Source organism: Protopterus annectens, chromosome 1.part1 (assembly GCF_019279795.1).
Source record: "Protopterus annectens isolate FY-2018-M chromosome 1.part1, PAN1.0, whole genome shotgun sequence".
NCBI classification, from domain to species: Eukaryota; Metazoa; Chordata; order Ceratodontiformes; family Protopteridae; genus Protopterus; species Protopterus annectens.
The window spans coordinates 1,452,094,811-1,452,119,153 of NC_056726.1; positions in this window are offsets into that span (position 1 = coordinate 1,452,094,811).

The following is a 24,343-nucleotide window of genomic DNA, read 5'->3' on the forward strand; positions in this document are numbered from 1 at the left end:
TGGCCACATTGTGGGGGATGCTGGCTATGCACTGGAGCCATGGATGATGACTCCCATCAGAAATGCACACACACCCATGCAAGAATGCCATAATAAGGCACACGGACAAACCAGAATCATCATAGAGTGTGTGTTTGGCATGCTGAAATCACGGTTCCATTGCTTGGACCTATCTGGTGGAGCCTTGCAGTACTCTCCAGGCACGTGTGCCCACATCTTCATAGTATGTGCCATGCTACATAATATGATCCTGTGGAAACAGCTGCAGCAGGGACATAATGGTGAAGGCCCTCATAGCCCACCGCAATTACCAAGGGCACCACAGGCACAGAGGGATTCAGACCACGAACACCCTGTGCCAGCCCCAGTAGGCAGACGGAGGCATACCCAGTATTCCCATGCCTTGGCAAAGAGGGAACGTATAGCACATGCACTGACAGTGTAGGCCCCTACGGACTGACACACTTCTCCACCTGCACACACAGTAAACAGGGATGGCACACACACATGACCACCTGTAAATTGTCATGTATAGGTGGTCAACTGTGTGCATCCTACATAGGCAGCCCTCAACTATTGCACACACAACTGCTGTTGGCACAAGGTAAGTCAATACCTGAACAGAGTAAATTAAGCTAACAGCATGTGTTGATACTGTATGTATAGGTTCCTAGGTACATCGGTAGGTACATGCCTAACTGTCAGTGGCCATTCATAAGCCTAGCCAAAATGTGTCTGCTGTCACCACCCCACTGATTAACTAACTGTCCCTCTGTGGAGCAGAGCCAATTGCAGGATCCCTGGGGTGTAACCACTGTTCCCCACCCACTCTGCAAGGATTCCCTGATGTGTTAATGAGGGGCTCCATATAATGTAATCATGGATGTAGTTCCAAAGCATGGGGAGTACCCATGACAGGTATCTGTCACCCCAGCATTCTCCAGTTATGGTTGTGGCAAGGTGTAGCTCATTACAGTGTGTGGCTCACTGTGACATGGATTCCCATAGCTTGACATATTCATTAAGCATCACTTGGACATACCATTAACAGGTATCATCCATATGTACACCAACTGAGTTACACATTTGTTTGCAGTATGGAGGAACAGCCATAGTACACTCTACATACTAAACACCATAACACTTGTACATATCCCAGATGCCTCAGTGGTAAAGCCACTGACTGTGTCATTCATGGTCCCGGTTCCATGACCTGCAAGGGCTGTTACGTAATTCTGATGTCCCGAATAATGGATGTTGGATGCAGGTCATTAGAGCATGTTTAAGCACATGTTAGCGGGTTTTTGCACCTGTAAGTGCCGGTAAGCGGCGTTTAAACATGACTAAATGGGTATGCGCAACACAGGTCTAACATTTGCTGAATATCACGCAGACCATGGGCAAAGCTGCCCAGAACCACTGAAAAGTGCATTATTTACCCTTGTACTAATAGTGCCTGCTCTGAGAGGTAAAATGACCACTGCCAGGAGTAGAACACGCAACCATGTACACAGTCTTCGCAATAACTTACCACTAAGCTACCTGACATGTACCAACGGCATGTGTGTATTGTGACAGGTTAAAACACAAAAGGGCGGAGTTCGGGAAATAGTATAGACCGCCATGTACCCAATGAAAGGTGTATTCTCTCTCTCTCTCTCTATATATATATATATATATATATATATAAAACATATAGAGAGAGAAAGGGTGATAGATATACGTCGCTATATATGATATACATATATATGTAAATATATAGATAGGTTAACAACATCTACACAACCATGGAGGTACATATAAATAGGATACTACCAAATACCAAATGCTTTACATACCGACACGCGTAATCTCGAGGCTTAAAGACCGAAAGACCACAGTACCAGAACAAAAGAACCACGAGTACTATTACCACGATGTTAAGGGACATTTAGTCAGTGCTTCTAGTGCTGCGGTTCAGGGAGGTACTGTATGTAAGTGTGTTTCTGATTGCTGTAGTGTGTGTAAGTGTGTGTTCTGAGTGTGGTGTGTGTTTCCGGTGGACTGTAATGTGTGTGTGTGTGGGTTTGTTTCGTGTGTCTGTTTGTGCTATCTCAGAGGTAGATTATTAAAGTAGGTGTGGTGTGGGGGGTGCAGCCACCCTCATGGGGGGTGTATGGGGGTATGGCCACCTGGCCATACGTAGTGTAGGATGGTTTGGTTGGATGTGATGGGTAGCAGTGTGTCTGTGTGTGTGCGCGTGTGTGTTCTGTGTCTGTGTTAGTTCCGGGAGTTTGACTGTCGTGAGTTTGAGTGTTCGGTATTGTGGGGTTTGGGAGTCTGGGAATGGTAATGTGGTCATTGTAAGTGTGTGCATTCCTGAATCTGTGGGTATGCCGTATACAGCAGTTGAAGTCTTCAAATATGTACATAACATAGACCATAGCAATCACACATTCCGCCATGACCGAACTTTATGAACAAAGGATATGGAGAGTATATATGTCTATACACTATTACAAATATGTGCTATGGACATGAGCCAAAGATAGAGTTACCACCTGTCCCACCTTGCAAGGGACAGTCCCTCTATGTGCGGTAGTGTCCTGACCAAAATGAGTACAAATACTAATGTCCTACAATCTCAAGACATTTGGCATGTTCCATATTTAATGTAATTTTTTCATAAAATAGTAATCTGTAGCTAAAATACCTACATGTAACAAGAAACAGGATAAGCAAGTAAACCGCTACAAGAATATAAGCTTTTATATAGGCATATATGTAAAGTTATATACTTTGTACTGAATGTGGGTATGTGTTGGCCTCTAAAATCCGATGTGTGACCTGCAAATGTCCCACTATGGCCATTTGAAAATGTGGCAACCCAAGCCAAAGAGGTTCAGTCACCAACACAACTCCAATGAGTGCAAATATCTGTGACAGAAATATATGAGACAGCTTTCATGTATCAACATTTCATTACATACCGATGTATTTCCGAAGGGATTGAAGGACCAACATCACCTGCATGCTATACAGGAACCAATTAACAATGGCTTAATGAATCAGCCTGCAATTACCATAGTATTAGTCCACTAAAGGATAGGTCTTCAAATAGGGAAGGAGCCCTCACACATATTGAATATGAATAAATGCAGTTCCTACACACCTGCATCTGCTATGTGCACCCACCTACATCTCCCCCACACCTGAAACAATTGCAATACAGACTGTAATAACATCACAAACATCCACTCACTCTATGACATCAGCAGAAGCTTTAACATACCTTGTCAGAGACACACTATAATGGCCCTATGTGAAATCATTGCTGTTGTACAATGGAACAGACGCTGATGTTACAGGGTTTGGTTGCAATAATCCCATATCAGACAGCTGTGCATACACCAGGAAGTGTTATCAATTACTGATTAACAGCACAGTATGATACACATGTACAGTATAACAAAGATGTCAGGTGAGCACAGTTCAAAACACCTAATATTCTATGCATAGCCACACAGCCTTGAGCTGCCCAAACATCCTTGCCAGACCTAAACATTTGCAGATGTATCAGGTACAAACCCTGCATAAGTAGCAATGTTCAGAAATATAACAGCTAGACTCACATGTAGAACTACATCCTCTAGCTGTTACACACAATCCACGGGGGCCATGAAGTTAATATATCTCTGTGTGTCTCCATATAGCTGTTGCAATTCATCAGAAACAACACATCCAGGCCATCTTCCTCGAAGGTAGGGCAAAGGGACAATGCCCAAGTGGAGTATTCAATTATACCCCACTGTTGCCATGTCATTGGCTAATGGAGTAGCCGCACAGCTGATGTGCATGTAATCATCTACTCCCGAACACCAGTTGGTGGCAGGATACCACATGTTACTGATATCTAAGTATAAAAGGATGGCTTGTCATACATTCAAACCATATGTACATACCAGAAAAACATTACAACAAGGATTGCCACACAAAACGAATAGGATTTATATTACCATCAACTCGGGTTATTAATAAGGAATGTAGAATGCTCAGTATGTCAGTGTATGTAGTACCTGTTCTGTAATAATTAAAGTGTACCCAATGCATATAGTGGGAAAAGGTATTATGTAGTGATGTATTGTTGAGCATAGTAACGCTTGTAGAAATTGTGTGTACTGCTGTAGGCCACAAGGTAAACACCTCATACACCACAAGGGATACTATACAAGGACTTTGAACACAACAATTCCACTCCAGCTGCTGTCAGTGGCAGGGTTGGTCCAACAAGTACGTGCCATAACAGGGGATAGTATATGTTGATATACTGTAACAGTAGGCATATGTATGGGCATATAATTGAGAATAACATGTCTAAGGTGGTCCTGCTGTGCAATTATGATTTGCATTGTGGGATATTGTGGCAAAGATGTGAAATGTACAGTATTGTAGGTAGATATGTCTAACATTTTGCATAGCATTACTGTTATGTTATGCAAACATCAGGTATGTCTACTGGCATGTACAATACACAATAACAGGATACATATGGCTTGTAGTCACCAGACAGTGTATCAGCATGATAGCTAATTGAAATGAAAGAGTTAGTCAATTATCCATGCACAAAGGAAATGTAATAGCTTCATAGGTTCATAGTTAGGTACTAGGCCATTCATAAGTCTAGCTACAGTGTTTTGACTTGTGGCACCTCCCTAGGTTAGTGTCATGTGCCTGTGAACAGCAGAGCCATTAGTTTCCTGTGCCTCTGTACAGCAGAGCCACTGCAGTGATCCCTGGTGTACATCTGTCTCCCATCCACCCATCGAGGTATCTCTTGAAGAGTGCTAGTGAGGGTCTCTGCCTGATGTACATAGGAATCATGTTCCAAAGCATGGTGAGTGTCTGGGTCAGGAATGTATCCCTCCAACACGTCCTAGTCATCATTGCATTTAGATACATATCCCAGAGCATGTGGCTCTCAGGGGCTTTTGCTTATGTGGAGCATATGCATCAATACTGTTTTGAACATGGGCCTTGTATGTCCAGCAGAGATCACCTCTGAGTATGTGGTATGCAAATGAGTACAGTTGGGGTTTCTGCAGCTGGGCTGCATAAGTCATCCCTCAGAGGTCAGTATTCCTCTTGGTGTGGTAATGTTGTGGTATTTCAAGCCGTTGCTGTTGACTCATAAGGTACATCCCAAATGGGGTGTTATACCCTTCAATGTGTTTCATAAGAGATGAGTAGAGAGGCACAATGGCTGCCTTTGTTCTGGCTACAAACCCATGAGAGATTAGGGGGGCCATGTAGAAGGATATCCACACCACCTTGGCAATATGGTTATCAAAGGAGTGAATGCTATTTACATGGGTTCTAAGATCCCTTATTATGTCTTATGTATGTCGGGGACTACCACCTATGTGATAGTCCATGGGTGATTGGTGTAATCCAAAGGGGATGTCTATGCACCTTGTGGCATGCAGCTTGAGGCCTTGTTATTGACACCAGGTATCCGTCCCAGTGACACTCTTATGGAGGGTGTCTGTATCAGCTGGGGAATCAATCATGGCCCCTAGTTTGCAGTCATCTACAAACCTTTTCAGGGTAAGTCCTCCTGTGCTAGCATGTACCTCACAGAAGCATATACCCAACATGAGGGGCCTTATGACCGAGCCCTGGGGGATGCCAATTGTAACTGATTTAAAGTAGGACATAGGGTATGCTACCCTCACTGTGTGGGTTCTGTCTGTGAGTCACTTTGCATAAAAATCTCATGATGTAGGGGTTAATGTGCAGGGGGATGTGTATGTTGACAATGCCAGAATGGGGAACAGTGTTGAAAGCCTTTGAGAGGTCAAGGTAGGCTGTGTGGACCTCCTTACCCTCCTCTACTGCCTTGGTAACTGTCTCAAAGGACTCCACCAGGTTTAGGAGGCATGGTCTAGCCCTAACAAATGCAAACTGGGTGGGATCAAATGTTTGCAGGCCACCAATGTCTCTGTGAATGAGATCCATGATGATGTGCTCCATAGTGTTGCAGAACAGTCTAGTCAGGCGTATAGGGCAATAGTTCCACTGGTCCATTGTGGTGCCACCTTTGTGGAGTGTGATAACTGTTGCTGTGTGCCATTCCGAGGCCACAATTCCTGATGCAAGGCTATTATTGAATATGGTACCCAAGCGGGGAGCCAGTTTGTTCTGAAGTTCATGGAAATCACAGTCTGGGATGTTGTACGGTCACATGGATGCTGTGTTCCTGGCTTTAGAGAGTGCAACTTTGAACTGCGTAGTTGTGATCGCAGGGACTCTGCATCATTCCTGTATAGATATGGGCCATTTAGGGTGTGAGAGGGGTGTAAAGTTAGCACTGAAACTATCTGCCAGGATGTTGCCAGTATCAGTCGGTTCTGTAATGTTCGTGCCTTACTGCTGTATGTCAGAGCAGATGTCGGCATTGCCATCGAGAGTAGTGACATACCTCTGGAATGCTTTGTGGTAGTCCTTAGAATTAGTCATGGTTATGTTTATGTAGCTAGCTTTGGAGGATGTGATAAGGGATCTCAGATACTTACTGAGGCTGACCAGGGAGCTCCTCCACTCATGGGATTGTACTCTACTTTGCAACAGTCTCCTCCTTCTGTTGTACATTATGTCCATGGCAGTGGACCATCAGAGTGGCCTCCATTATCTGGTGGGTACCGTCATGGTTCTGTTTGGGATAGCATGATCCATGCAGTTGTGTAAGTGCTAATTAAGTGCAGTTGTGTATGATTCAGCGGTTGTAACTGTATCGTCCATCTGCACGGATGTCATGACATGTACTACTGCTGTCATAAGAAGTCTCAAGTTGGCTTTGTAGAAATATTCTACTGTGTTTTCCATAAAGGATGTGGTGCTGGGATGTGGATAACAAGGGTGATTAGTGTACGTTCAGATCTGACCAATGAGGAGATAACCCCAGGTGTGGAACACCAGTCACACATGTTGGTAATGACCAGGTCTAGGATATTGTTGGCCCTGGTGGTGGTGTGGATAGGTTGATCCAGGCAATTGGAGGTTATGAATCTTAGAAAGCGTTGGCCTAATGTGTTGGTACATGAGTAGGTATCCCAGATAATGGTGGGGTAGTGTCAGTCGCACATCAGCAGTGTGTCTGTTTGAACTCTACTTTCCAGTACACCAAGAAGTGAGGACCGTTAACCGTGGGGTATGGTGGGGGATCTGTAGCAAGCTACAATTTGTATAGCAGTTATGGCCAGAATTAGTTGCACTTGGATAACCTCTGATGCATTGTGCTAAGCAACTAGCCTGGAGGTGTGGATATCCTTAGAAAATATGGACACACCTCCACCGTGGGTGTTCCGGTCCTGGTTACATGACTGAAAGGTGTGGTATGAGTAATAGCCTGGTAGTGCAGGGGTGTTCTCAGGAGCCTAGAAGCAGGTCCCAGTCACTGCACAGATATCGACGTGGTCCATTACAAGGAGTGCCTCTGGTGAGTGCGTTTGAGATGAAGAAGTCAAGCATTGAGCAGCATTACCCTCAGGTTTTGCTTGCCTGTTCCTGTTATGGTGGTGAATATGTTATATGAACCATACCTAAAACAGGCACTATAGGAGCAGCAAGAGCCTTAGCCATTATCCGGAATCCCAGGGCTGACAGGTGCAGGCCATCTGTGCCAAAGCATCGTGTTCTGTTGACCATGTCATTCAAAGCAGACAGATACTGGATACCCTTGGAATGACACCAGAGGCATAGCCAATTGTTGAAGTAAATCATTTTGTCCTTGTATTGCATTATCAGCCTGGACAATGGCAGAATGCTACTCAGGGCTAGGGCAATACCTGCCTGGGTTACAAGATCAGAGAGCTATTCCATGTCTCTTTACATGTAGTCCAGGAAGGTACATCTCAGGGCATTCACACTAACATGGAGAATGACACAGTCATATTGTACCTGTTGAGGAGTGACCTGAGTGCATAGGTTATGTTGTGGATCCTGTTACCTGACAGGCAGCTGACAGTAACTATCTCCTTGTGTAGCCTGGTGAGTGGGACATTAGTATGACCGCCTATAGAGTCACCTATGACTAGTGTGTTGGGTACATTATTTCGCCCTATTGGCTGTGGCTGATGGGCACACTGAGTCTGTGGGCTATAAGTAATTGGTGTTGTGTTGAGGGATGGAGGCTGCCTGAGTTTCTGCTTTGGAGTTCTCTGTTGCCTAGACAGAGTAGTATTGAGAGGCTCCGCAAATGTTGTAGTCTTACTATGTGTGGCCTGTGGTGGTGGAGATCTAGTGAGACTATGTAATGAGTGTGGTGTAGTGCAAACGTTTAACATCCCCACATGATTGTCAGGTTCTGTCTGGGTTGGAGAGAGCTCTACCTCCAGCATGGCTAGATATGTGCATCTCCCACAGGTTGTAGTGTTGTATGTTAGAAGGGGAGTATTGACTGTGTACATGAGACAATTTCTATATTGCCTCATGATGCCCATATTCATCATATAGACAGGCGAGAACACTGGGAACTGACACTTGGACATGCCTGAAAATTTAACTATTTCCCACTAGATAAGTGAGGAAAGTGTGTACAAGAGCTGTTTTACTCTAAACAAGTGGGAAATGTAAGTACAAACAGTGTTTACCTGTAGGTAATGAGGTGGATCATGTGCTATAGTAATTAGTAGCTCATGTAGTACTTACATGTTCTGAACAAGTGCTGAGCATGAATAAGCAATACATATAGGGTGTTGGATAGCATACACACACTGCCCCCCCAACAGGTACACAATCACATATCCATGTACACTACAGAGCCCCTGTAACCATAACTATGATGGTACAAGGTGCACTCATGCTGCATGGGACCTATCCACATCCATGGTTGTATCATACACATATGGCAAAACAGTTTGCTCTACACATACACATCATGTAAAACATAGCTTCATGTCAGTCTGTGAAAACACTGAATGGTGCATACCAACAGTTATCACAACCCACAAAGTGGAGACACCACTCATAATGGGAGGCACTGCACTACTACCCCGCTGAGTCTGGTCTGAAAGTCCATGAACCTTAATTAACGTATATGTTGTTAGCAGTACAGATGTAGATGACAGTACGGATGATTTCACACTGCATATCATACCTGTGACAGGTCATAGGACATCATCACCCATACTGTGTTCTACCTACACTCAGTATACTAGACGTACATTTGTATGTCACAGGAGTGTTCTGCCAGTGGACTGTTGACAGAACCAACACTACAGAAGGTGTCTGAGTAATATGTGCATATCACACTAGTGCCAGCTACAGGAAAAACAGGGTTAATTCGTTGTACTCCCCCTCATTGTAGCCTATACCACACAGACAAATGGGAGGCATCTGCCTATGTAAGTATGTGAATGGCTGTGACCTAGGAGCAATAGCTGACTCAGTGTTGTGGACAACATACAGGAGGGGCTTTGTGGGTGAGGTGTGAGACATATGTGCACAATCTGACAGCGGCATATTGCATTGTCACCGCTAGGTTAATAACCCTGTACCCATGAACTACCACCTAGGCAGCGGTCAACATAATGGACACTGTGTGTAAGGGATGCTGCTGTGCAGTTTACCTCCCTGAGCTAGTGACGTCACCAAGCCTATTAGGTAGTCATAAGAGGCAATGCTAGTCATAACAGGGTGCCATCCACAAACATAGAGATCATTGTTCAGCCATACTCATCACTCAAGTGACCAATATTGGATCACATATCATCTTTAAGGGGTACTGGCCATGTTTGGACGGCCAACACCAGCCTTCACAATCCTCTTCTCTGCTATGTAGCATGATGCCTACCCTGCATAAAGACATGTCCAACACTGTGATGTTGGATGTGCTACACATACATATCCTGATCTCAAATACATACGTCATGGACATCCACCTTCCTAGTGCAAGGATCTCCACATGCTGGACAGATCCTTGTGCCATACACGTTACATACTCCTGCCATACTATGCAACCCTGTCCAGCAAAGCTGCACATTTCACCTCTGTCAGACATGGTGTGATGACTGCATGGTAGATGTATCATTAACCGTGTGGATAAGTTATGTGGCACTGCTTCACCTGGTGCCGGAAACACAGCTGTTGGCTACAGCTAGGTAACCTTACATTCTAGGCTCATACATGGCCCAGGCCATACAGACTACTAAATGACCTTGGCCGTACATGCTATAGTTGATAACCATCCCTGCAAATACCATCAGGCTAGCCAGTGTCCCATGTGTATCACATATGCAACACAGGCAATATGTGGCAGGATGTTGAACTGCTGTACAGTGCCATGTAGATGTATATAGCAAAACAAATGCATGTAAAGGCATCCGTGTGCATGTCTGCAGTGTCACAGGTCATGTCCGTTAAGGCAGTGTATGTGTTTATATGTGACATATACACAGCATCAAGGTCAACAGCATTAATGTGGACACATCCAGGCATGTGCTGATAGGTAAGAACACCAGTACAGGCAAACAGACATGCCCACATCAAGACAGCATCCACATGGAGTATGAGCAATGTAATCAGGTGACACACATATATGGTGATAATATCCAATCCCCATTGGGTGTCACATGTGTGTGACACAAACATGTCAGTGGTGTCAGTGTCATGAAGATTTGCAAAGACAACTGATCATATGTAATCAATGTGATACACATGTATATGCAGCTGTATCTCTGTGCATCTCTGAGATACTGTGACCTGTCTCCATCATTATGTCTTCCAGGTATGCCGCGAGCAAGGCTCTCAGCCTATACACGCTTGAAGGATGAGGCCATTATACCTTACCTCCAAGACAACTATGATGTCCTGTTTAGCCATATGCCACAGGATGCACAGCAGCTGGATGACCTGTGGCAGGAACTTCGCAGGAGGGTTAATGATATGGGTGGCCATAACTGCACATACCAGCAGGTGCACAGACACTGCATGGACCAGATCAGATGTGCAAAACAGCATGCAAATGCAATTGCCAGGGAACAAGGTGCAACAGGTGGTGGGCCACCAACCCAGCCCCCACTCACACGTACCGAGGAGCTACTGCCCAACCTGGGGACACTGGCAGAACAGCATCCAAAAGCCCTAGCTGACATCGTGGAGGTGGGTGTCTCTCAACCACCAAGCCTGGAGTTGCCTGGTAAGTCATTACTGCACATATAACTATTATATCCCATATGGTTGCATGTGTCACTGTACAATATGTAATGTAACATAATATGCAAGGCATGTATACACACATGCTGCATACTATAGTATGCTACTCTGTGTATGCACACATATGCATACTCCATAGTATATCCTATTGTACTGGCGAATGTGTTAACATGCACATTGAACCCTGTAGCTGTCATACAGGCATGGATAATGATCATACTGCTGTGCCACCCCTATATAGGTACTTCTGGCATTCCGCTAAGACAGCAGGCCATTGCAGGTGAGACAGTTATAAGTATCAGGCATGTTAATGCACAGATCTATTCGCCATGTGGCCAGTTAACACATGTACACATAATGTATGCTCCTGTCACAATATACAGGTCGCATCTGCAATCCATCACAATGGCTACCCATGTGCAATACTTACAAACTAAGTGAAACACCGACATGAAACCTCAGAAACTGTAATTGCTAGATGTGTGGACAGCTGTGCATACAATGGTGGAGGTGTTGTTCAATGTAGGAACATGTACTACACATCAGAACTACACATGTGGGGTACACAAACAGTACTACACAGTGAGCTGGAGTATGGGCAGCCCAAAGGATTCACCATTGTGGATTACGCCCCTGCTATGAGTGCACACATTGTGATGTGGCATCTGACATGTCCATGACATGTAGTGGGCCGGCTGCAGCATTGTCTCACTATCACATAAAACATACCCCACATACCAAAAATACAACCCTTTGTCTGAATAACTCTGTGGATAGTGGAGTATATGACATCTATGGGTGTATGTCATATGGGACAACACAGACATGTGAGATAGATGGCCATCACAACCATTTGGCCAACACATGTTCACACATGGCCATGGAGGATGGCCAAGAGACATGTAACAACACACAGTAGATGTGATGTGTTTGTGTGTACACCCTGTTGTACATTGGCTACACATGGTCCAACTATAGCCTTTGTTGAATGATAATATTGCAGATGTGGAACACTGGACATCCTACAGGCCTGTGCACAGCTTGTGGAGGCGTAACATCATTCGACCGAATAAGATGTGTTGAACATCATGACTGTGCCACAGCATGACAGTAGTCACCTGTAGAGCATCCACATGCATACACAGACAACCACGTCAGGCCACAGATACAGTACATTTTCCTTGCTGCTGTTGGACATCACTGTTAGCCGTGCATCTCATGTGTGTGGTACACAAATGTCATGTGGGACATGGTGTATTGACAAGTCTGCCATGTGTGGACATGGTTGCCAGGCAGCTAAATATGGTTGCAGATGTGCAGGGGTGTCATCCGTATGGCCTTTGGTGAACTGTGTCACACATTCCACATCATGGTTTAGTGTGTATACACCTCAGCGACGTGGGTCACAATCCACAGTATATATGTATTGTGTATGCACACAGTCATGGCTATGCACTGTGTCTGTAATTCACACTGTATAGCAATAGAGACGCCTCATGATTATATGCAATGGCACTGTGTCTGTACTTCACACTGTATAGCAATATAGATGCCTCATAATACCCTGCAATGATCATGCACATCTGCTAAATGTGCATTTTATCTGTAGGGTGGACAGAAAGCACTGCAATGTGACACCATTACCCCACTGTATATGGGACAGGACACCATTGTGTTAAACATGTATGTATGTCAATGCACACGTCAGCAGATTACATGTCATACTACATGTTAATGTCAAGGTCATATGCCACACATCAGCCATATGTACTGTTAACCTGTGCTGGTCCACATGGTGTAACTCAGGGATGCATGCTTACTACCAAGATTGTGTGAAATGCATGGCTTCTGCTATGACACATGCATGTTTGTGTGTGCACCAAGGGATGTATGATAACTACCACTATTATTGTCTGAGCTGCATGCTGTCTGTTGTATCACATGCATGTTGCATGCCTTCTGTCAAATCACATGCATGGTGTGTGTCTGTCTGTGTGTGTGTGTCTGTCTGTATGTGTGTGTGTGTGTGTGTGTGTGTGTGTGTGTGTGTGTGTGTGTCTGTGTGTGTGTCTATATTGTAATGTAGAGTCTTTGTTTGCCGTCACAGGTGATGTAGGTGCGTTACCCTCCTGCGATCCATCTGATGTTAGTGTCCCCACAGACTCTAGCAGTGATGATGAATATATGCTTGAGGCACAGGCAGGGTTGTCAGGGGCTGAATCTGTGCCATTCGTTACCATTCCACCTATATCCCCCTCATCCCCATACACAGATCTCATGCCAACACATTCTCCATCACCAGTGGCCATAGAGGAAGGACAGTTGGAGTGTGGTAGCTTAGAACAGGAAAGTGTGGTGGCTACGGAAGGTGTGTATTCACACCATGGTGTCAGGCAAATGACTGGAGATGGGCCACACAGGCATATGGCGAGTGCTGCTTGTAGGAGGACCTCTGGATGACATGCCCCTGCAGGACAGAGCGCAGCAGCTGGTGTCACCAGACGCATGTTTCAGGCTGTAATGGCAGCACAGGCATGTGCTGAACAGCAGAACAGAGAAGGGCAGAGGCTTCAGAGGACTGCTATCTGTTCTTTAAATGACAACATCCAGGCATTGGCAAATGCTCAACAGCAGCTTGCTGAGGTTTTGGACAGACGATTGGGTGACACGGTTGGAATCCTTGACCATGGCATGACAATCCGCAAGCGTGAGCTGTCTGTGCTGGTACATCTGGTAGGAGTGAGGCATAGGGCACGTGGACATAGGTCAGCTACGTCACCTGGTGCAGGTCTATGTGAACGAGCTACCTCACATGCCCGCTCCCATAGTGGCAGTAGCAGCAGCAGTGCAGCTGGTGCTGCGCTGTCCACACCAGGACACAGCAGACCACATGCACATGGCCCTGGATGGTCCCAATGGGGACACGGTTCCAGTGGACATGTGTCATCGGACAGTACCCAATCTGCACCTCTGCCTGGTAGTGCCCGTGCAACCCCTGGCAGGCACAGGTCACATGGCCGTGGCCGGACACCGTGAGCTGTAAAACCTGGTCTGTACAGTCTGGAGCTGTCAATAATACCACTGTGTAGGCCAGACACATGGCAGAACTGTGTGCACACATACACGCACACACCAGAAACATCTGTAGGGCACCGCAACACACACATGCATAACAACCACACATGGCCAATTAGATCACAGGCCCTAACCCACACACATGATGTCATCCACTGGTGCAGCCTAGGCCCCTTGCAAACATTATCACCCTGTGCATATGATGATGTCTGTGCCGCATCCCTGTCATCCCTACCATCGGTGCAGGGACATGCTCATATGGTCTGATGCACAGGGTGAACAGAATAGGGAGATAAGTGTAGATTACAAGTGTTGTGTACTATTGACACGCAGCAGACATGCCATGTAGTACAGGTTTAGAATGCATTGTTTTCTGTTCACAGTATGTGTCTTGGTAACAACAGTAACAGCATGTTGGACATGATGTCCTGCTTCCCTCCTTCTGGTCTAATTGCATGTGCCGTTGAGTTTCAGTGTTTGCAGTTTCCCATGTGTAAATGTGGACTACTCACAGTTAAGTATGGCAATACCAGCATGCTATTCGTAGCTTCAATCTCACTGTTAGAAAGGCTGACATTCCAAAGATGTCTACACATCTACTGATCCAGGAGCATGGGAGCTGTGTACCAAGCTACAGTGGCTAGAGATGTGACATCCATACCGGGTGACTTCACAGGTACAGTTACATAGGGCGGGGAGTTTACATAGCAGTCTAGCTAATGACAAAGGTAGAGGCCAGTTGATAGCTTGAGGCCTCACTGTGTAGCAGTAATACACATTCACCTTACAGGATGAGAACACACAACTACACACACACACACACACACACACACACACACACACACACACACACACACACACACAGAGGTATTCGCACACATGTATTCAGACACACAGTAACATGCCCACACACACAGGGTCAACGGCACTGTAATACACACACACACACACACACACACACACACACTTGATAGTGTTGAGGTGAGGACCCCTGCCTATGTGGTAATCATCATTACAGTACTGTGCACCCACATGATGTGACCCAGAGAATACACATATACAGGTAGTCAGTAATGCCTAAGATCGATGGCATCAACAGGGTAGTAAATTGCATTACCTGGAGGGGTTAGGGGTCCTATCTGTTCACTATGGTAACATACATCCTCACTCCATGGACCAGACAGCCATACATACATATACACACACACACTGTGGAGCCCTCAATTGAATGCACCTATATCATGCACATACAGATAGCTCACATGTGTGTGATACACAACCCACTCCTGCCTATGTATTGCATTCTACAATGCAGTATGTACAGATTTCTACAACAGTGTACAGGCATGTGAGTAACAATTGGGATGCATTCCCCACCATACGTGGCATATATGGACACACAAGCAAACACACGTGGCAGTACTGTGAATCAAACACCTGCTATCTTATGATATGTATGACAGACATGAAGAAGTATTGGCCGCATTACAATGTGTACCAATGCTACCTTTGGCAATTGTACTGATATATGCACATGGGAGGTCTTAAGTGTTACAGGTGTCAAGTGATTTACAGTCAGTGACACCCTGACCGCTGTGTAGGTTGTATGTGTTCCCCTTCAATTAACAGAAACATAGCTTAGTGTTTGCACATGTTATTGTAGGATGGCTTGTGACACACCTGTGAGCTGTCTTCAGCAAACATCCATCTACAAAGATGTCCCACCACATAGTTATGTCCACACATCCGTCCATACCTGATGTACATCTTACTGTACTGTCAGTATATCACCATATACAGTTAGCAATGATGGGGCTGCATTGCAACTGAATGTCCTAGTAAGACACACGTCACCTGTAAACATCAGCTACTGCACACGCATGGTAGCTTTACCCACACCACTACATGTACATATGTGTAGGTCCTACATTCCTGTCATTTAGCCATGTTTGTAGGCATTGCAATTGGTGGACATGTGTGATGACATACATGACACATGGACTGTTGTATGATATGATAGTTGGCATGGGTAACCAGTACAGAGGGAATGTTAACTCAGTCAACATTGATATCACACCTTATGTACTGTTAGCATTCAACAGCTATAGACCTACCTTCCATGTGCATGTGAGTAATTGCTGTAGCCACCTGTCTGCATGAAGGACAGCAACAGCTATGCTATGTACATATGTGTTGCGTGTGTGTGGCATGTACATATCCATGGCAGGTACATGCATGTCATATCCAAACATGAGGGTGTTTACTGGTGTACAGCAAAGGTCATCTGTTACTGCTGTGTATGACCCAGGGCCCCTGTTATGTGTACAGCTGACCTGGTTACAAACAGTGGTATCATTGCATTGCATAACATATGATGCAACTGTGTCAGTACATGGGTAGTCTGTACAGTTGATGTAGAGCTAGGTACAGTCTACTGGTCATGGGTCACATGGTGTTGAATAATATATATGTTCTACCACATGTATGGATGTGTGTTGCTGGTCCAAGGACATGGTGATGTCTGAGGGCTACATCCTAGAATGTGGCTTTTGACACTGTGATCTGCACCTGACACATCTGTGATGTCTTTTGAGTGTCTACTGGTCAGTACATGTGATTGGCCTTCATGTACCTGGGGACACCACCACCTGGAGCAGTCCGTTCTGGTGTTATGGCCCACATGTCTGTATCCGAGGTATATGGTGGTAGTGCTATTGTGCACAACTGAGCCTTCAGCCAGGTGTTCCTCACTGCACAGATGTCAGTATTCCCCATTGTTGGATCTACATTGGGCAGTTGTGATTATGAACGCTACACATCTAGCACCATTTAGCATACACATGCAATGCAGTTGTCCTCTAGGTGTCAGGGTGTTAACCTGGTCTCAGGACATTCGTCTATGTATGGCACTATATGGACAAAGTAGCCACTCCTGTCAGGACATCAACACGGGTGGTAGTAGTGTGCCAGGTTTAGATTGGTTCATCTAAGGTGACAGACAGCAGCAGACGTTGTGTAGAAGACCGGTATCAGATATATGTAGTGCAGCGTTCCTGCTAACAATGACAATTATCGACACCAGAGTCCCTTACAATGCGTTGTTCATGTCATACTGTAGTAGCATGGCCACTGTGCCCTTCCATGTTTAGAATCAGAGTGCATACAAAACAGCCCTGTACTACTAAGTGTATGAGCATGCCCAATATAACGTTGTGTAGATGAAAACATCGTGCATTCCAAATGGCCGTGTGCTACTAAGTGTGTGAGCATACCCAGTGACACCTTGTGTCGGTTATGTGCCTCTGTGTGTATGGGCATGGCCATTGTAACCCTGTATAACGATAGTAGTCATCCAGTCAACAGATGGCCATACCCCACTTCAGGATGGATTCCTACATTGACCACACAGGTTCACAGGTATGTACATCATAAATGCCAGCATCCATGTTGATGTCCGCATTCCTAGAAGGTCATATTGACAGTCTTCAAAGGTGTAGTGTCTGTGGCGTGGCTTGTATCTATGTAGTATTGTAATAGTGGTCCATAGAAAGGCAGTTGTCCTGATCCCACCACTGGCGTGTGTGTGTGTCTCCGTCTGCCTGGGGACAGAAATATGCTTTTAGACTGCTCACACTCCATACAATCCCTATCGCTGTCTTTACACCTCTGGGAGTACTGTGTTCTAGTAATCTCGGTAGCGCATTTTGTAACTGCATAATGATGTAGTGAGATAAGGTAGTTAGGTCAGTGTTCTAATCCCAGCAATGCTAACTGTGTGTGTGTGTGTGTGTGTGTGTGTGTGTGTGTGTGTGTGTGTGTGTGTGTGTGTGTGTGTGTGTGTGTGTGTCTCTGTCTGTCTGTGGACAGAAATATGCTTTTAGACTGCTCACACTCCATACAATCCCTATCGCCGTCTTTGCCAATGCTGATGATGTCACCCACCTAGAAGTACACCTCTGTGAGTGCTGTGTCCCAGTAATCTCGGTAGTGCAATCTGTAACTGTGTAATGCTCTAGTGTGATAAGGTAGTTAGGTCTGTGTTCTAATCCCAGCTATGCCAACTGTGTGTGTGTGTCTCTGTCTGCCTGGGGACAGAATAATGCTTAGACTGCTCACACTCCATACAATCCCTATTGCCAACTTTGCCATTGCTGATGATGTCACCCATCTAGAAGTACACCTCTGGGAGTGTTGTGTCCCAGTAATCTCAGTAGCGCATTCTGTAACTGCATAATGCTGTAGTGCAATAGAATACACAGGTAGGTGTTCTATTCCTAGGCATGACAGGTGTGTGTGTTTGGCAGTCATATCCTATGTGTTGGCTCTGTGAGTGGCTAGCTCCTGGATGCGTTGAGGAGTGTGTTTTGTTGTTTTCCTATATAGTGGCCATAAATGTCACAATTGGCCAAGAGACTGAGTTGGCAAGACATACACATACATTAAGCAATAGGTCTGGTGAGTAATGTCAGCAGCCCTAATCTTACCCATAATACAGTCTGAACCCATGTGACGCACAGAAACACACCTGCCTTGATATTAACACCAATACATAATGCAGGAGGTGCATGTGGTTTTATTTTCATTCTTGTCTAATGTTTTGGTGTCACGTAGTCCGCTGTTGAGATATATATTCTATATCTACGTATGTATATGTATACATGTGTATATATATATATATATATATATATATATATATATATATATATATATATATATATATATATATATATATATATATATATATATATATATATATATATATATATATATATATATATATATATATATATATATATGTGTGTGTGTGTGTGTGGGGACATTAGCACACATAAATCTACATGATGGAATACATGTCCTATACTGCTGAATGCCTGTGCTGGATGATCTGTACGTGATAACCTCACATGTATGTATATCTGCCAGCTTAGTGGTAAAGCACATCGTCTGTAGTGTGCAGGGTCCTGGGTTCGAGCAGTGTTGAGGCCAGTTGTTTTGTTGCTGGGAAGAACAAGGGATATCGAATACGGTGATAGTAAGGTGCTTTTAACCAGTTGTGTGTGGGTCTGTGTGACAGTAAGCAGTGGTTATTTTTGGGGAGGCTCAGTATGGGTCATGTAACTATGCATTAGAAGACAATACTATGCAAACAAGGTGGAAAATAGTGAATCCCGTTTATCCCCAGGGTGCGATGCAGATCGCAAGAGTGTATGTGTATAGATAGCCAGGTGCAGGACTCGAATATAGGTGAAAGCATGGGGGGTGGGGTTTCAGGCATACTGTGCGTACATTGGAGCCCTGTGTCTCGGGATTGCTCTTAGCTTAGCACGCCTAAGCTAGGGGTGTGTCTATACCTGCCTAGTGCTATTGGGAGGGACAACAGCAGTAGGAGAGTAGTCAAGGTGAACAAGCTGGGCAAATAGGTGATAATTATCACAATCAACAGATTACAGACCCAGCCCAGCCCAGAACACTACGATAAAGTGAGCAAGCACAATACCCTTGGGTTTTTCCACACTCTACACCACCGGTGTATACATGCAGGGAAATTTTACAAAACAATCCAGCTAAATGAGAAGGGCTGCAGCAGGCAACATAGACCAACATGTGCAGGAGGCTGAGGGCATTGAGGATGTGAATTCTGCTGAACAACCCTCAGTGAGGAGACAGAGAAGACTGTACAGACCCAGGGTCACCTACCAGGGGCTACATGAGCTGGAGATAGTGGAGCGCTATGGGGTGGACAGAGACCTCCTACAGCAGATTGTTGAGGTGTGCCGGCCACACCTGACACATCGAACAGGCCGAGGGAAACCCATCCCAGTGGATACCAAGGTATGTGTAAGCCTAGGTATACTAGCCACAGGTACCTCCCAAAGCACAACTGGGGATATCATGGGGATCTCACAGGCATCAGCATCCAGGGTATTCTACCAGTTCCTGGATGCCATGTCACCACATCCAGAGTATTCTACCAGTTCCTGGATGCCATGTCACCACATCCAGAGTATTCTACCAGTTCCTGGATGCCATGTCACCACATCCAGAGTATTCTACCAGTTCCTGGATGCCATGTCACCACATCAAGAGTATTCTACCAGTTCTTGGATGCCATATCACCACATCCAGAGTATTCTACCAGTTCCTGGATGCCATGTCACCACATCCAGAGTATTCTACCAGTTCTTGGATGCCATATCACCACATCCAGAGTATTCTACCAGTTCTTGGATGCCATGTCACCACATGCCAGTGAGGTGTTGACCAGCAATATGCGTCTCTTCCACCAAATGGCAGACTACCCTGGGGTAGTGGGTGCTATAGCCTGCATGCATGTATGCATCAAAGCACCACTCGGTGAGCAGGGTAGGGCCTACATTAACCTCAGGGGCATCCCCTCCATCAACTGCCACATTGTATGTGATGCCCAGGGTATTATACTGAATGTGTGTGCTGGCTGCCATGGAAGCTATGACGATTCTGATATATGGTATCTGATGCAGCTGTACCACAACTTTGCCAGTATGGACATCCCCTACGGTCACCTAGTGGGGGATGCTGGGTACCCACTGGAGCCGTGCCTGATGACACCCATCAGAAATGTACACACACCTGAACAATTGCACCATAATGAGGCACACGCACAGGCCAGACATATAATAGAGCATGTGTTTGGGATGCTCAGGTCATGGTTCCGGTGTATGGACACATCCGGTGGAGCCTTGCAGTATTCACCAGCTACATGCACCCAAATTGTTATGGTATGTGCTATACTGCACAATATGATCCTGCGGAAACAACTGCAGCAGGAACAGCATGGGGCAGGGCCACACAGCCCCCCACCAATGCCAAGGCCTGTACAGGCACAGAGGGACTTGGTGGAGGAACAACCTGAGCTGGACCCAGTAGGCGGAAGGAGGCGTGCCCATTATGACCTGGCCTTGGCAAAGAGGCAACACATAGCATATGCACTGGCACAGTAGGTACCCAGGGAATGTCACCCACTCTGACTCACACAGACAGTGAACGGGATGCCAAACATGACACTACCTGTGCTCAGCCATGTATAGGAAGTGCACTGTGTGCATCCTACATAGGCAGCCCTCCAGCATCATCCTCAGGTCTGGCACACCCTCAAGGTAAGTCAATGAACCTACCAATTGGCAGTTGTGTTAGAATGTGTTGTAACCTGTAGCTATGGTATGGATGTGAGCATGCAAGGGAATTTGGTGGCCGAATGTTAAGGCAGCGGACAGTAGACGTCCATAGTGGCACCATGACATCTGTAGCACATAAAGGGGTCACCATAGTAGCCAGTAGTACACAGGGTGTCATAACCCACTGCGGGTAATGGGCTGAGCATCATTTGTGTCCATACAGCCCCTGCAAGACTCAACCAGCTGGACAGGTGTAGACCAACACAGACAAATGCTGTACTGTGGCCTCTGAATATGCCCAATGGATGACCCCCCCCCCCACAGACCCACACAGATGGACTACAGCAGGCCAGGCAGGTGGATGTAGGTTGTGAAGGCTAGGACATCTGTAACTAATATATTGGTAATTAAAGCTAAGATCTGGAGTACACTGGTATGCCTCTAGCTAGCACAATAGGTAGGTCTACACACTGAAATGGAGTACCTGACATACCAGTACAGTAGTAGCAAAAGTGTACAACTGTCAGGTGTGCCCCCCTTCCAACGGTCACATGTAACAAAAGTCAGGTGCACCCCCCCCCCGGTGCTGTGTAGGAAGGCGGATACAGTCGGATGTCCCCCCAGGTTGTGCAGAAATGTAGCAACAGTCAATGCCACATGACCAATGGAAGCCCTGCAGACACAGTATGCCACCTGTCAGTGTACAACGCAGAGGTCGGCACCACAGTACTGACTACCTGGATATGTAACACATGCGATACATTTGACCATACTGGGCATGCTCAAACACATGAAGGTATGTTGGTAATGTCAGTCGACAACATGCAGAATGGTCATACTGGGCATGCTCAAACACGTAAACACAAGATGGCCAGGTCTGCTAACACCAGTGGTCCGGACATATCTGCCGGTACATTGCTATACTGTTGGATGACTGTGCTGTATGGTATGTGTGTGGTACTGTCTATTGTCTGTATATTTGCCCTGGTGTATTGGTAATTCACATTAGCTGTGTGCGCAGGGTCTTGCTACCAACACTTGCAAAGGACGGTTATTTGCTTGTGGCCAGAACAAGCCCATTGGATATGGAGTAAGGCACATTGAAGCAGTTGGGAGCAGTTGTGCGTAGGTTTGCACAGTGTTAAGCACTGCTGACCTCTGGTTACAGCTTCTTACACTTGGTTAGACTTCACATTTCTTTACCAGTGCAATACTCACATACTGGTAGCCAAACACGCTTACACCCGCTCGCTCCCTCACTTGCACATGCACCGACATTGGTGCTTGCATGTGTCACTCACTCTGGGTGGGTGCAATCCCTTGCAATGCCTATTACATCAGACTACATGACTACAGTATGGGGTATGGCTGACCATTAGACGACGGCATGGTGTTCGACTGTACGGAATTGGCGGCCTGTCCAGTAAGTTAATCATATTATATGCGTGTTCCTCATACAATCTGCTCCCATCTGGCTGATACATGGGAACCGATACTCTGCAATACAGACAAGTAAATGTATTTTGGGACCCACATCCGTCTATCGGGTCATGCTACCGCATACCTATGGTAGGTTTGCCACCTTTTAAATTGGCCGTGGCGAGACTTTAGGATTAACACCTGTCCCACTTTGCGTGGGACAGTCCCTCCTTAGGCGTATGTGTCATGCGAAAATAATCAAGACATAGAAAATGTCCTTATTACAGGACAATATTATATTCTACGTTTCTCTAATAGTTGCATGTAACAGTTATTGTATATATGACACTTCTATATGTTATGTGAAGTAGCATATGGAACTGGACTGCTACTAGACTTAAGCTTTTATTTGTGCTAATACATATAGTTTTGTACTATGCATGGCTGTAGGTATGTTCTGACCTGGTACGTCTGACATTTCTATGGAGCAGGTCCCACTTTGCCCATTTGGAAAGGTGGCAGCCCTATAGGACCTATATGTAGAGATGTTAGATTTGGCAAGGCAACACATACCCACAGCCAGTAGAAAATAGACTACTTCATCGGTTTGCATAAGTACAGGTTATTCTTGTAGCATTATAGCTGCTAATACTGTTTCCTATAACATCTAGGTGTTTCAGATACAACATAATCGTTTTATGCAACCACTACAGACACTATATGGATTCTTTGCCCTAAATCATAGGCCATGTGCCATAATAACATTTATTTTGCAGGACACAACTGCCCAAAGGGGAGTGTCCCTCACAAAGGTGAGCAGGTGGTAATCCCAACCTATTATGCTATCATCTCCCTAAGGTAGTCGGCGGAACATGCGCTTTCTGTCACTAGCAGACCTCACATACGAATGGGTGAGAATGAACACTGAATCAGGGACACTGCATAACACCCTCAGGGACACATTTAGATGACTGGTACTATTAACCTGACACATTGATATACATATACATTTGTCAAGGTACATGCTGTTTATGACTCATACATGTTGTCATTAGTCATTACATGTATTCTGCCACCTGTCGACCTAATATTACTAGTTCTGGAAGGGTTTAGTTAGGACTGTGTTAGATTCTGATTCGTAATCACGGACGTCCATGATAATCAGGTACAGTTCACTGATATAGTCCCTATGTGTTCCCCCAATGGTTTACAGACTATCCAGTAGATGTGCTCTTACGGTTTGGGAGGTATGAGTGTCTGCTATGCCCACATGGGAATATTAATTACTTCCATGGGGTGGGCCTACTACAGCTCCTCCAACCAACACCTGCACACTTAGGCCCATTATTGCATCCCCATGATTCCCCTATGTGAGACCCCTCTACAGCACTCATCCTTACTGTGAGCTCAGCTGGGGTATAAACACACCCCTTCACACTGCCCGCTCTCCTTGTCTCGGGACACATGTCGTATGTTTTGTCAACCCATGTGTTATCAGACTTGCA